The sequence below is a fragment of the Cavia porcellus genome, unplaced genomic scaffold (assembly GCF_034190915.1).
Source record: "Cavia porcellus strain 051 isolate PalLab524CR breed Dunkin Hartley unplaced genomic scaffold, mCavPor4.1 scaffold_1, whole genome shotgun sequence".
Taxonomy (NCBI): Eukaryota; Metazoa; Chordata; class Mammalia; order Rodentia; family Caviidae; genus Cavia; species Cavia porcellus.
Genome location: NW_026947484.1, coordinates 27,634,364 through 27,648,982, shown reverse-complemented (window position 1 = coordinate 27,648,982; position 14,619 = coordinate 27,634,364). Strand labels below are relative to the sequence as shown.

At 39.1% G+C, this 14,619-nt stretch overlaps 1 protein-coding gene across 8 annotated transcripts in view; it reads right to left on the bottom strand.

The window, feature by feature from the left end:
* The window catches only part of Ap4s1 (adaptor related protein complex 4 subunit sigma 1), a 96,470-nt gene that overhangs the window by 79,087 nt on the left and 2,764 nt on the right, over positions 1–14,619 (bottom strand). The window lies entirely within an intron of this gene.

Below are 14,619 nucleotides of genomic sequence, written 5' to 3'. Positions count from 1 at the left end.
ACCTTCATGCTATGCTATGTATATGCTCACTGTTTTTTGTTTTGTTTTGAAATAGGGTATCACTAAATCGCCTGGGCTGAATTTAAATGTGTGATCATCCTGCCTCAGCCTCCCAGAGTTCTGGGTTTACAGGTATGTGCCACTACCCCCAGCTAAATGAAGATTTTTGTCTTTTTTTTTTTTTTCTTTTTTCCTTTTTATCGGTACCGGGGATCGAACTCACGACTGCTTGCTTGCAAGGCAGGTGCTTATGCCGCTGAGCTAAATCCCTAGCCCCTAAATGAAGATTTTTGATCTTCTGATTTTTATACCTAGCACAGGTGCTAGACACCTAAATAATAGCAGGGCAAGGTGTAGAGTTATAACTGGCCAGATGTCCTCCAGTGTACACAGCAGGGAAGACCAAGGAATGTTACAGGAGTTCGGGACTCTCTAGAGAGGGGGCAGTTTAGCAGCATCTTCAAGGATGACCCAGGAAGAGAGATTCAGGCAGAGAAAACACGGACATCAAAAGCTCTGGAGAATTCACTATGGGTGCAATTCGTGGGGCAGCAAGAATGGTCAAGGCAAATCAAGCTGTTCACATACAGCAAAATTGGCTTTAGGAGTCATGAAAGAACTCCTGTAATCCCAGCACTCAGTAAGCTGAGGCAGGAGGATCACCTCAAGTTTGAGGCCACTCTAGGCTACATAGTGAGTTCAGTGCCAGCCGGGACTATATAATAGTACCCTGTCTAAAAAAAAAAAAAAAAAAAAAAAAAAGAAAGGAATTTGAGCTTTATTTATGGGCAATATAGACAAGTTCTTTTTTCCTTAGTGGTAGGAATCTTAAATTTGTCAAATTCTTCTAAGACCATATAATGAATTCTATAGTCTTATGCTAGGCAGTTTATGAATATTTAATTCTTGTAACTGTTTTGAGGCAGACACTGGTTTTTTGTTTGTTTTTTTGAAACAGGATCTAGCTATGTAGACCAGGGTGGTCTTGAACTCACAGCACCCTGCTCCCTCAGCCTGCTGAATGCTAGGTTTACAAGCATGTGCCACCACACCCAACTTGAGGCAGGCACTTTCACTGTCTTTATTTTAAGGTCAAGCAAAGTAAAAGTTAGGGACATTAAGACACCACAAAACCACTGTACTTCCCTGTGTCAGAGGTGTAAGGCTCTTCAGAGACCAAGTACATACATGGGTTTCTGATACCTGTAACTCAAATTCATCAAGTTATACAATCTAAAATAATCTTAGGTTCACAGAAAGTTGCAAAAGATAACCATTGTAACTACCATAATATATTTGGTAAAACTAAGAACAATCGCGTTTTTTTTTTTTTTTTTTTTGAGATGAGTCTTGCTGTGTAGTGCAGGCTGGCCTTGAACTTGCTCATGTAGCCCAGGCTGGCTTCGAACTCAAGGCAATCCTCTTGTCTCAGCCTGCCATGTGCTGCTATTACAGGTGTGCACCACCATGCCTGGCTCAGAAACAATACATTATTACCAACTCAACTCCAGAATATATTTGGAGTTCAACTTTTTCATAAATGTCTTTTCTTTTGTCCAGCATTCCATTTGGCATATCACATTGCATTTAACTGTAGTGTTTCCTTTGGTCTCTTCTCGTTTATCACAGTTTCTCAGTTTTTCCTTTCATGAACTTGAAAGTCTTAAGGATACTACTGGCCAGGTGTCCTGTAGAATGTCCCCTAATGTAGGTTTTGCCTGATGTTTTTCTCATAATTAGACTTTTTGGAAGAAAAAAAAAGAAGCCATGGAGGTGAAATGCCATTCTCAATACATCATATCAGGGGGGACAGGATAGGTACGTGATCATACTGGGGATGTTACAGGCAAGAATATTTGAGATCTTTTCCATACTTAGGGAACTGAAGTTACCTAATTACTTTTGATGGCCTTGCCACCCATAAAATAGGTGAAGCTTTGTTTTTCTTAGGTCAAGCATTAATATTTACGTATTACTTTATAAATTCCTAGTGAATTCTTATGTTGTGCTGTAAGGCAATCCATAAACTATGATGTCGGTGTCGTCTTCTATAATGTAAATACATTAAAGGGGCTGGGGATTTAGCTCAGCGGCATAAGCGCCTTCCTTGCAAGCAGGTAGTCATGAGTTCAATCCCCGGTACTGATAAAAAGGAAAAAGACAAAAAAAAAAAAATACATTTAAGCCAGAATACAGATCCCCATAAATACAAGGAAAGGTTAAAAAAAAAAAACAAAAACAAACAAACAAACAAACAAAAACCTTTCCAAGAAACTGCAATACAAAGAGATATGTACTGAAATGTAAAACCATCTCCTAGTGTCTATAGACTTCCCTGATCCCTATCCAGGGATCCAGGCTGAGAACACTAGTACAATACAATCATTCATAAAGTCCCTTAAAAATAAATGGACTTCTAGGATTTTTGTGTTAATCTTCCCAATGACTTTATTACTATGTAACACATGTAAGACACACTATATTTATATCTAAAGTAAATGAGTGAAATGTTACAAAATGAATATGGCACACAGATCAATCTGAATTCTTTGGAAAAAGTCTACTTTTGACATATAATTACTACTTGCTCAAAAATATTAGCTGTCACTTTTAGCAGCTGCAATTACAGAGCTCAGTTTCCTAATGTGCTGCCTAGGAGACCGAAAAAGAACAATACAGTATCATTATGAGGCTGCGTCAGCCCAGGTGAGCATTTACAGCTATTTTAACAATGGTTGGAAAGTATCTGCTAAGAATTAGTTTGCAAAGGACTCAGCTAGCTGTCAGAACATGAGAAAAGATAGAGAAGATGACTAACAGGGTTTGATCTACTTTGCTGCTTCTTTTTTTTTTTTTGTCTTTTTGTCTTTTTTCCTTTTTATTGGTACCAGAGATCGAACTCAACGACTGCCTGCTTTCAAGGGAGGTGCTTATGCCGCTGAGCTAAATCCCCAGCCCCTATGAGGGGAGTATTTTGAGGAGGGTTAAAGATAATATGTCTTTTCTTATAATGAACTTTTAATTTTTTTTTTTAGTTGTTTGAGACAGGGTCTCACTGTGTAATCCAGGCTGGTCTTGAACTATGTAGCCCATGCTAGCCTCAAACTCATGGTAGTCTTCCTGCCTCCGTCAAGTGCTAGCTGAATTTTAAACATTTGGACATTCTCCATATGTTTCGATGATCCTTTGTAGCTTTGGTGAATGAGTGGTACTAGGACTAATCAGAATCCCAGCAAAGGACAGAGGCTGCGGAGGATTTGATACCTTCATAGAAAATGCGTCTAGTTAGGCACATTCTAGATGGAGCAGCTAAGTTTTGTGAGATGTTGCCGGCTTCAGCAGATGGAGAATGTGCTGCCTGAAGCCTGGATGTGAGTAAGACAGACCTGGCTGAAGCCTTGGCTTTGCCGCGAACCTGACATGTGACTTCCCAGTGCTTGGCCTTCGGTCCCAGTTGGACAGCTACCTTAAAGTGTGAGAGTGAGAGAAGACCACATGCACACAGCACTCAGCAAAAAGGGTTCCTTTTATGACCGAACTGTTGTTGCTATTTCCTTGCTGTGACACTGTGGGATAATACTGAGACTGAGTTTGTGTTATTATTATTTTTGCTCTCCAGATCACATATTTCCTAAGTCCTATTAGACAGGACTTTGCAACAGTTCCAAACACTGTGTTATGAAGAGCCAGGCCCAGTAGGCAAAGGCCTGTGGTTGCAGGGTCCATTCACTGTACAGAACAGGATGTTACTGAGGCCAGCTCAGCCGGGCTACTACAGCAGCTGGGCCACGGGGGAGGCCGGCCGTCACTGGCCACCTTTTCCAGGAAGAAAAGCTCATTGCTCTGGGTGAGACTGCAACACACACTGTGGTGTATGTAATCATTTAGAATTAAGTGTTACTTTTAGCTTCCTTACAAATTATTGCCAGTAAATTATAGCAGGCAACTAGAAGCTTAAGATTATCAGCCTTTCTTTCATTCCCTTTCAGTAAAGTTACTTATTTCAAAAGAGAATTTCTGGGGGGCTGGGGATTTAGCTCAGCGGCATAAGCGCCTGCCTTGCAAGCACTGAGTTCGATTCCCAGTACCGATAAAAAGGAAAAAGACAAAAAAAAAAAAAAAAAAAAAAAAGGAATTAGAATCATGTATCTTTGATTTCAGCTCTCAGGTTAAAAGAAAAAACAGTCTTAAAGGTACCCATGGCCACACCTTTGTCTTTAAAGGTAGCACTGCAGTAAGTGTAAAATGAGAAGTGAAAAGATCACACTGAGATGTTACCAGGGAAAAGTGGGTTTCCACCTCCTTCTCATTGACTTCCACAGCAAGGACGGCAGATGAGGACTTGTTGAATACTCAGTAGGACGCAAGTTTTCAAAAGAATAGCTCAACGTCTAGAGACCTGAATACATCTTTCTTTTCTTTCTGCATACTTACAAATAATTACACAATTTACAATTGTAGGACTACACTGGAGGAATAAAGCAGAAAAGCATAGCTATAAGCTATTTCTAGTTCAAACATACAGTGCCAAAATAACATGGAGACTAAACAGACAAGTACTTCAGAACTGAAGATGAATGTGTAAGCACTCATCCTGGCTGGTAATCATCAGGGAGGAGGCAGATCACATAATTCTAAGACTGAGGTAAGACTCTAAGACTAGGCTTAGACAAAGGCTGGGAGTGGCTGGGGAGCAGGTAGGAACTTCCTGTTTATGAACTCTTTGCATTTTTGAACACACAAGACAAGGAAGGTGTTCTGAGAGCCAGCAAATCAGGAGATTCCACATTCAAAGGCTTGTGTGAATGTGTATGAAAAACAAGGAAGAATAAAGAAAGGAAACTTTACTGGGGAAAACACCATCACACAAAGGGTATTAAGATGCCCAAATCAGGAAATCTAGAAAACCCCACCAGGATAGGTAAAGAAATCAAACAACTTTCCTTAGGTTAGCGTGGACATGCTTTGAAGGTCGAGACTGGGAGGTTGGTGAAGCCACAGAAGGGTGTGAGCACATCCGGGATTCCACATAATGTAAGCTTAATATCCAGAGAAAAGAGATAATGAGGAGACCTAAGAACATCTTAAATTGGATGTTTTTCGTATTTCTGATAGTGTATTTTGGGAGTTAGAACTGGAAGAGTCTTTATAGACTATCCCATCCAAAGGCAGCAATAGATTTTGACTTGGGTGTCAGCTGTGACTAACTGGTCCAGGTGCTTTGGGAAGGATTTTAGAGCTACATCCAGGTTCAAAACAGAAGGTCACTATGAATGGCCACTGACAGCTGTGGTGAGGAATCAGGGAGTGGCAACTATGCACCTTACATGTGTCATCCCTGATGTGTATGCTCTTTATCTTGCAGATAGGAAAACCAGTAATCAGAGATGTGAAATCCCAAATTCAATTCTGCTTTCTTGACTCATAGTGCTTTATCTATCATATCACCTTTTTGCCTTCCTGAGTGTCATTCCTTAGTGTCATTAAGTGTTCATTTAAGTTTAGTATTAGCTTCAGGTAGCTTTACTGGTGATCAAGTCAATATTCTATACTCTAATGCTGCTCCACAATTAAACTGAAAAATACCAAATAAATCACCAGAAGAAAAGTTGAGTAGCCAGGTGTGGTGGCCTATGCCTGTAGAATTCCACCACTCTGGGAGGCTGAGGCAGGAGGACTGGCAATTCCAGCCCCAGCCCAGGCCACGCAATTTAGTGACTTAAAACAGGAAAAGGTAACCCAGTAGAAAGGTCCTGGGTTCAACCTACAGCACTAAGGGGGAAAAAAAAAGGAAAAAGAATAGTGGAGTATACAGTTTCTAAAAGTGATTATAAGCCGGGTGTGGTGGCTCACACCTGTAATCCCAGCACTTGGTAGGCTGAGGCAAGAGGATCCTTGCGAGTTCGAGACCAGCCTGCGCTACAAAGTGAGCTCAAGGCCAGCCTGAACTGCACAGCGAAACCTTGTCTCAAAAAGGCAAAAAAAAAAAAAAAAAAAAAAAAGGTGATTATATATGTAGTTATTCTTCAGTTGTCAAACTCAATTCACTCCAAATTTGTGTTTGAGTATCAAAAGTTGGAGAACTGAATGTATATTTTATGTTCAGGAATAATGGAAATAATAATAAACAAATAATGGAAACCCTAATAACAGGATCTGAGGCCCCAAAGTTAAACTTAAAATTCATTTTTCCAGGACCTTAACAAATTTCACAGTACTTTTTTTAAGGTTACAATGGTTCTCAGTTTTCACCTTAGCTTTGCTCTTGCTTATTATTCACTTTCTTTGGAGTTGTGGTTACATTTCATACAAATAAAGAGCAAAAAAATATATATATATATCCACAATGATGAAAGTTTTAACGCGCCAACACAGTGTGTGGTCTGGGTGGCAGGATTCAGACTGCACCCTTCGTGTATGCCCCAGGAGTGATGCACGACTCACTCTCCACCCTTTTGGGGGTTCATCCATTCGTTCTTTCTTTCTTTCTTTTTTTTTTTTTTTTTTTTTTCACAACTGGAGAGCACTCTGAATATTCGTTCTTTGTTTTTCTTTCTTTCCTGTGGTACTGGGGATTGAACTCACAACCTGGTGCTTTCCAGGCAGGTGCTTACACCGCTGAGGTAAACCCCTGGCCCTTATAGGTGTTTTCAAGTCAGACTGTCAGTCCCTTTTTTTGGTGGTGGGCTATCAGGAATTGAACTTAAGACTTGTGCTTGCCACTGTGATGCTGAGCTATATCTCCAGCCCCTTTCAGTCCATTATTGAGTGAAGTTATAAACACTGAGCAGGTTTTTTTTTCAAACTTTGCTATTCAAGTAGTAGAAAGTTCAAGATTGGAGTCATTTGATAATTGAGATATATATATATATGTATATATATATATATATACATATATATATATATATATATATATATATATATATATATATATTATTTGCCAGTACTGGAGACTGAACCCAGTACTCTACCACTAAGCCACATCCTTCGTCCTCTTATTTTTTATTTTAACACAAGGTCTGGCTAAAATGCCCAGGTGGAACTCTAACTTGTGATCCGCCTGTCTCAGTGCTAGGATTACAGGCATACAACAACTGCACTTAGCTTGAAAGTGATATTTGATGATGTCTAATGTCTTTTCCAGCTCTTAACACTTTCTATGTGCCTCACATTTCAAAACAAAAAATAGAACACAGCGGGATACAGGACGTAGCTTAATAGTAGAGGTGCCCCTGGGTTTCGTCACAATGGAAAAAGTATGAACTCTAAACTGTTTGGCTCTACTATTTCCTAGCTTTGTGACCCTGAGCAAGAAACTTAATCTTTTTGAGTTCAGTCTCCTGTATGATGGGAATAATAATAGTACCTGTCTCCTAAATGGTGAGGATTAAAGGAGTTAGTATATGTAACATTTTTGGAACAGGGTGTGCACCCAGTGCTAACGCATTAGCCAATGCCGTGACAGCACACTGCCTTTTCCTTCGCGAAGCCTCTCCTGCCTGTCCCAATCCTATTCCAACAAGAACTGATTATACTGTCTATAAACTAGGTAACCATTGTTTGATTACATGTTAAGATCCTCTACCAGAATTGTGATTTAGATTTTTTAATATGACTGTAAGGGAGACATTTTACATTGTGACCCAGTGTCTAAGTAGGCATACATTTGAAACAGAAGTTCTCTGATCACTCTACTGCATGTGGTACATGCTGGTTTTCTCTTCCCCTCCCCTCCCCTCTCCTCTTCTCTTCTTTGACAGGTCTTGTCATGCATTCAGGTAGGCCTGGAATCTACTAGGAGCCCGGGCTGGCCTAGAACTCACAGAAATCCTGTCTGACTCCCCAGTGCTGGGATTACAGACATATGTCAACATACCCAGCTGGGTTTTTTTTTTTTTTTTTTAAGTGACATTTCTATTTGTAAAAAATGCCATTGTGCAGGGCATAGTGGCACATGACTGTCATCATGACACTCTAAGGGAACTATAAGTTTGAGTCCAGCCTGGGCAACTTAGTAACTTAGCAAGACCATGTCTCAAAATACGAAATAGAAAGGGCTGAGGATATAGATCAATGCACCTAGGTTTTAATTTCCCATACTACCAGAAAAAAAAATTCAGTTGTGAAGGTTTGTGATATACAGATGTATGGATTTGTCAAAACTTAGCAAACAGCAAGTATATTAACAAAGATTAACAAATAACCCATTTTATTTTTATTACATGCAAATTTTTATATCAAAAGAAGAAAACTAAAACAAAATAATTGCTGATATTCATGTTGAAGTATTTGGAGGAAGTATACTGATATCTTTAATTTTTTTTGGAAAAACACTAAAAATCTAAGATAAATTAATAGATGGCTAGAGACCTCGACAATTAACTAGACAATAAAGCAAGTGCAACAAAATGTTCATGGTGGAATCTAAGTGGTGAAGATATGGGAATTCACTGTGGAATTCTTTCAACTTTTATATTTGAGAAATCACTTGTAATAAAATGTTGGGCGGAAATGTTATTTGTGGCATACTTTTTTTTTTTTTTTTGTGGTACTGGGGATTGAACTCACAACCTTGCACTTGCCAGGCAGGCACTTGTGTCACTGAGCTAAATCCCCGGCCCATTTGTGGCCTACTTTGAAAAAAATATTAATAAATCTATTAGTTACAAGTGTTTTATGATAACAGAAAAACCGCAACCATAATACAGAAAGAGGTCCCCCCAGAGTTCCCAATATACTCCATATCCAGTGTCCTCCACTATTATTTCCACTGTCATTCTATTATTACCCATATTGTACTAGCACAGTAAATTTGTTATAACCTATAAACCAATACTGATACCCTTTTATTAAGCCCACATTTCATTCAGATTTCCTTAGTTTTAATCCAACTTCCTTTTTCTGCAGCTTCCCATGTCCTTCAGATCCTCCTGGTATGGTGACAATTTCTCATAGTTTTTGTCCTGAGGTGTAATAAAAAATTTATATACACCAGCTAGGGATGTAGCATAGTGGAAGACCACTTGCCTATGATGTATGAGGCCCTGGGTTCAATCCCTAGTATCACCACAAGCAAGGTGTGGCGGCTTTTACCTGTACTTCCAGAGAGCCTGAAAACGGCAGAATGCAAATTTTAGTCATGTCTGGGAAATTTAGTAAGACTCTGTCTCAACATAAAAAATAAAAAGGACTCAGGATGTAGCTCAATAGTGGAGCCTCCCTGGGTTCAACTGAAAAAAAAAAGGTGAAACATGAAACAAACCTAGATGGCACTGTACAAATTGTGAACTGTTCAGTATCAAGTGAACACTGGCTTGATGTCTTTTACCGTTACAGTGGATGTGCTGCTAGGTGGGGAAAGTGCACACTTGTAATTTCAGCCACTCAGGAAACTGAGGCAGCAAGATTACAAATTCAACACTGGCCTGGGCAACTGAGCAAAACCTTGCCTCAAAAAGGGATGGGGGTGTAGTGCATTCCTCCTGGGGTTCAAACCCCAGGAGGGGTTGCATGCAGACTATGTACAATGGAAAAATGCACATAAAATACATATTGTCACAAAATCAGAACAGCAAATTCTACATTCACATAGATTATAACTATGTAAAAGGAACATCTAAATAAAGATTAAAAATAGACCAGACAAAAAATGAATCTTGAAGCTAGTTATGACATATAACTCCAGTTACAACAACTATAGAGAATAGCCCAATCTAAAGAGATAGAAAGTAGATTCAGGCTTAGGGAGTAAAGGTTTAAAGGGTGATATCTAGGTAGTGAGGGGCTGTAGGGATATGTGCAGAATTATGTGAGCACAGACTAGCCAGTGAATCATAGAATTTGAGTCAGTGAACTGTCTGTGAATTATATCTCATTTTTTTTTCTTTTTCTTTTTTATTGGTACCCGAGATCGAACTCACAATCACATACTTGCAAGGCAAGTGCTTATGCTGCTGAGCTAAATCCTCAGCCTTGTGAATTATATCTTAATAAAGTTGTTAAAAAGAGATACAGACAGTTAGGTCAGACAATCTGGAAGAGCTCCCAATAGCCAAATCTGGAACAATTTGAACAATATAATATTGGATTATAATTCAAAATATGAAATATATGACTACATACTGATATAAATACACGATTAAATAAATAAGTAGATGAAACAGAAATCTTCCAAATTCTCAAGATTGTGTTCAAATAGCAACTGAATTTACCAATTCAGGGTAAGAGGATAATGTTTCCATAGAGCTTAGTAGGTGATGTACTGAATGCTTTACCTACTCCTTTTAGTCCTCCTACCAGTCCTACAAGTTAGATTGTTTCTTCCTCACTTTACTGATGTGAAAACATACTCGTCAAAGGTCACTCAGTAAAATGGAGGAGGAAGGACCCAATTTCAACCTGTCTGGCTTTCATATGTGTGTTTTCATTTAATGCCATTACCTCTGAGTCCTCCTCAAGACTAGTAACTCAGTGATGGCTATGACAAGACCATGAATGTACAATTTTACTCCCCGTTTACTAGTGTAAATTGAGCTCTGACCAGTTTTATTCTATATAAAAACTTTTACTAGCTAAATGTATGTTTTGGCAATTTCTGTCTTGGTCAGGAATACATCAAAAGATACAATTCTGACAGATTAAATCACTTTCTCTTGATATCAACATGGAGCCTAATATGCCTAAGAAGTGGCTCACTCTGATAACATGAAAATTTAAGGCAGTAAACGTCAATTGTTGCATGTGATAGTATGCTTTATATTTGTGGTTAAATTTAACTCATTCAAAATGCTTGTCTAATTTGTTCTTTCAAAGAATTGAGCTAATCTTCCTTTCTACTTCCAAAAAATAAAGTATACCACCAGGCAAATGGCAACGAAGGCAAGTTTCAGACAAGTATCTGAAATCTGGTTCAGCTAAGATGTCAGGGTAGAATACAGGTTTGTAAGTAGCCCATTTGGCTGTCCTTTGCCCAGAAGTATTTCTTTTTTCCTTTTTTTTTTTTAATTTCACAATAAAGTATAACCACAAGCGCTACATAGGAGATTAAAGCTGTCACACAAGAGCTGTCCCTGTTAGGACATTCATATTTAAATTAACACTCACCTATATCTCACAATCTCTGAATAGAAAAAAATGTCAAAACTGGCCAGGTATGGTAGCAATGCCTGTCACTGCAGTATTTAGGAGCCTGAGGCAGGAGGATCACACATTCCAACCCAGCCTGGACCATTTAGCAACTTAGGGAGACCCAGTCTCAAAATAAAAAATTAAAAAAAAAAAAAAAAAAAAAAAGGGCTGGGGATGTAGCTCCATGGGAAGCTCTGGTTAAATTTCCAGTAATGAAAACAAACTTCTTCCAAAAGTCTATGCACAATATAATTTAAAATATTCAATTGCTATACTAAGCCCTAAAGAAAATTAAACAAAGTGCAATTGGAGTTATTTTTAAATGATCTAAAGAATTCAATTTCTTTTGTGGGTTAATTGTACATTAGGCTGGCCTATGCATAGAAAGATAAAACTAAAGGTTACCATGATTTAAAAACATGTTGTTATTGTAAATGTTTTTGTGAACTTTTGCCAATTTAAAACATTTTGCCAGGGGCTGAGGATGTAGCTCATCATAAAGCACTTGCCTGGTGTGAGACTCTGGGTTAGATCTCCAGTACCAGAGAATAAACAAGAAAATGTTCTTCAAAGTGAATTCTCACACAATTCCCAGCCCAGGTGCCCATGTCCAGTATCATTCTTTTGAAGAGTCTCCCCTGCTGCTCCAAAAGGATACAGACCATATTTCCAACCTTGTTAAATTGTTATCTTGGAAAGTTTTGGCAGTTTCCCACTGGGTCACATTTTCCAGTCATTTTGCCCTCCTGTTTACAGACCTGCTGGTTCAAGCTTAGCCAATGTCCAGGAGGAAGTTGGCTCCAGGCAATCCATTTTTAAAAAATCTTTTTCAATTTTGACATTTCTGTGTTGGCTATTATACAATATTATCACAGCTTTCTTTTTTTTGACTCATACTATCCAGGAGACAATTCTGGAATGAACTTGGACTAGAATTTTACATAGTATCCTGAGTTTCTTAAAGGTTTTGGTTTCTATTTTATATAATCCTTAAAGGTCTTTCCCCTTTTCTTTTGTATCCGTACATGATCTGAACAATTCCACTGCCCTGCTTTGTATTCTTGTAGTTTTCTTAGCCACAAGCAATTACTATAATGAGAAGTGGACATCTTAATCTCATTTGGCAGGTTAAACCTAGGCATAGGTCTAAGCTTTTCTGTTCCACTCGCATTTTGTACTTGGTGTGCTCCTTTGGTTTTGAATATGTCAGTGTTTCTCAAAGTTCTTACCCTGAACTCCTCTCCTTTGCTCTTTCCTGAGAGACGGATTGTTGGGCGCAGGTGCTCAACATACCATACCCCACCCGGGACTAAGGACCACGCCAGCTTCCGCAATGCGCTACGTCCCTCTCCAAATTAGCCACCCCGTGCTCACTTCGTATTCACCACAGCTGAGTATATTAGCCAGAGCCCGCGTCTCATTCCAGCCCTTCCTCCTCGTGGCAGCCTGATTGGCCACAGTCAGATATATAAGCCAGAACCCGCAACAATAAAGTAGGCAGTTCCTGTTACTACCTGAAGCGTCTCCTGTCTCATTGGGGGGGGCTGCGCCGGTCAACTGACTCCCTCTAGAACTACCAACAATGCAAACGATTCAGGAACCAGACACAGTAAAATGGCCGTTGATAGGACAGTAGGAAGCAAAATAGTGGAGAGAGAAGTTGTTTTTGAGTATGCTCATATAAAAGTGGCAAGTACTCTCTGTTACCTTGTAAAATAACCAGGGGCTTATGTACAGCAAATGTGTACTAATGAAAAATAAAACAAAATAACTAAGCATTCTTTATTTCAGCTTTCTCCAAATCCTGGACCTCAAGGAGATTACGCATATATATCACAACTTTTGTAGATGATGCAAAAATTAGTGTTGTGTGTGTGTGATGATAGTGGTTTGGATGGTGCCTAAATTAGTGTTTACAAGTTGGTGTGAGCTCTTTGGCAGAAGGATGCCAGGTGCAATGCATGGTCAGCATGGTATAAAATTGTGTATTTAGTTGAATAACTACAAAAGTGTAATTCTCAAAGACAGTTAAGACTCTTTTCTATATATATTATTGGAATAACTGGTAAGAAGGTGTCTGCCTGTTTGCTATTCCTGATTTATTTAAAAGGCTAGATTGCCAAGTATGGTGCTGCACGCCTGTAACCCCAGTACTTGGGAGGAAGCTGAGGCAAAAAGTTTACTGCAAGTTAGAGGGCAGCTTGGGCTGCATAGTGATTCAAAGACAGCTTCAACTTTTTGGTCAGACCTTGTCTCAAAAAGACAAAAAAAAAAAAAAAAAAAAAAAAGGGGGAAAGAAAAAAAAAAAAGGAAAAAACGCAGGACTTCAGGCATTTTGCTAATGTAACACTGTAACCTACATGGAAAAACAGAACCTCAAGGTTAGATTTTTTTTTTTCCCCCTTTGGAGTTCTTAGCTTTAAAATTCTTTAGGCCTGGTTGGTGCTATAACTCAGCAGTATAGCACCTGCTTGGCAAGCATGAGGTCATTTGATAAATAAATAAATTCATTCTTTAGGCCTACAGCATAAACTTGGCATCCCTATCTCTCCTCAGTCCAGATGAATGGACAGAATAAGCAGGTACTGGTACCAGGAGGTCTAACTCTAGCTTCATTTCCACAAGGAAAGGAAGGTGCGGGCAGGGTCTAGAAAGGAGTGAAGTAAGCCTGGACAGGCCTATTAGCTCATTGTATTCTCTCCCCAGCAACACACTTGTACATGGAGAAATGGTGACATGAATGCTCAGGCTCCTCCATCTCCTTGATTCTAGCTTTGAATAAATTCTTTTACCAAAATAAATGCCCCCCCTTTGCTTTGATAGGAGGCAAGCAAATGAACCTGAGCATATAAATCTAAGTGGCCAGTAATAATGTATAGAAATAAAATATGATAAGTCCCTCTGCTCAAAAATAGCATAAGTATACCAGTGTATACCAGTGTGAAAGATTAGCTAAGGGAAAAGAAAAAAATCAGATCAAAGATATAAAGTTGTGTGCAGTGGTACATACCTGTAATCCCAGCACTCAGGAGGCTGAGGCAGGAGGACTGGCATGAGTTTAAGACCAGCCTGGGATACATTCTGACTCGGCAGCTAGTCTGAGCTACATATTGAGACCCTGTCTCAAAAAATAAAAAATAAAAATCGAGTCAGGCATGGTGGGACATGCCTATAATGCCAGCACATGGGAGGCTGAGGCAAGAGGACTGTTGTGAGTTCAAGGCTAGCCTAATCTGTATAGTGAAACATTTTCTCAAAAAGACAAAAATAGGGGGCTGGGATTTAGCTCGGCAGCATAAGCGCCTGCCTTGCAACTGTGTGGTTGTGAGTTTGATCCCCAGTACCGATAAAAAAGAGAAAGACAAAAAAAAAAAAAAAAAAAAAAAAAAAAGACAAAAATAAAAATAGGCATTCTTGAAACTTGGCATGGGAATAGGAGAGTCTGTGGGCAGGGAGGAGAAATGAACAGGACTGATGAAAGGACAGAACAAA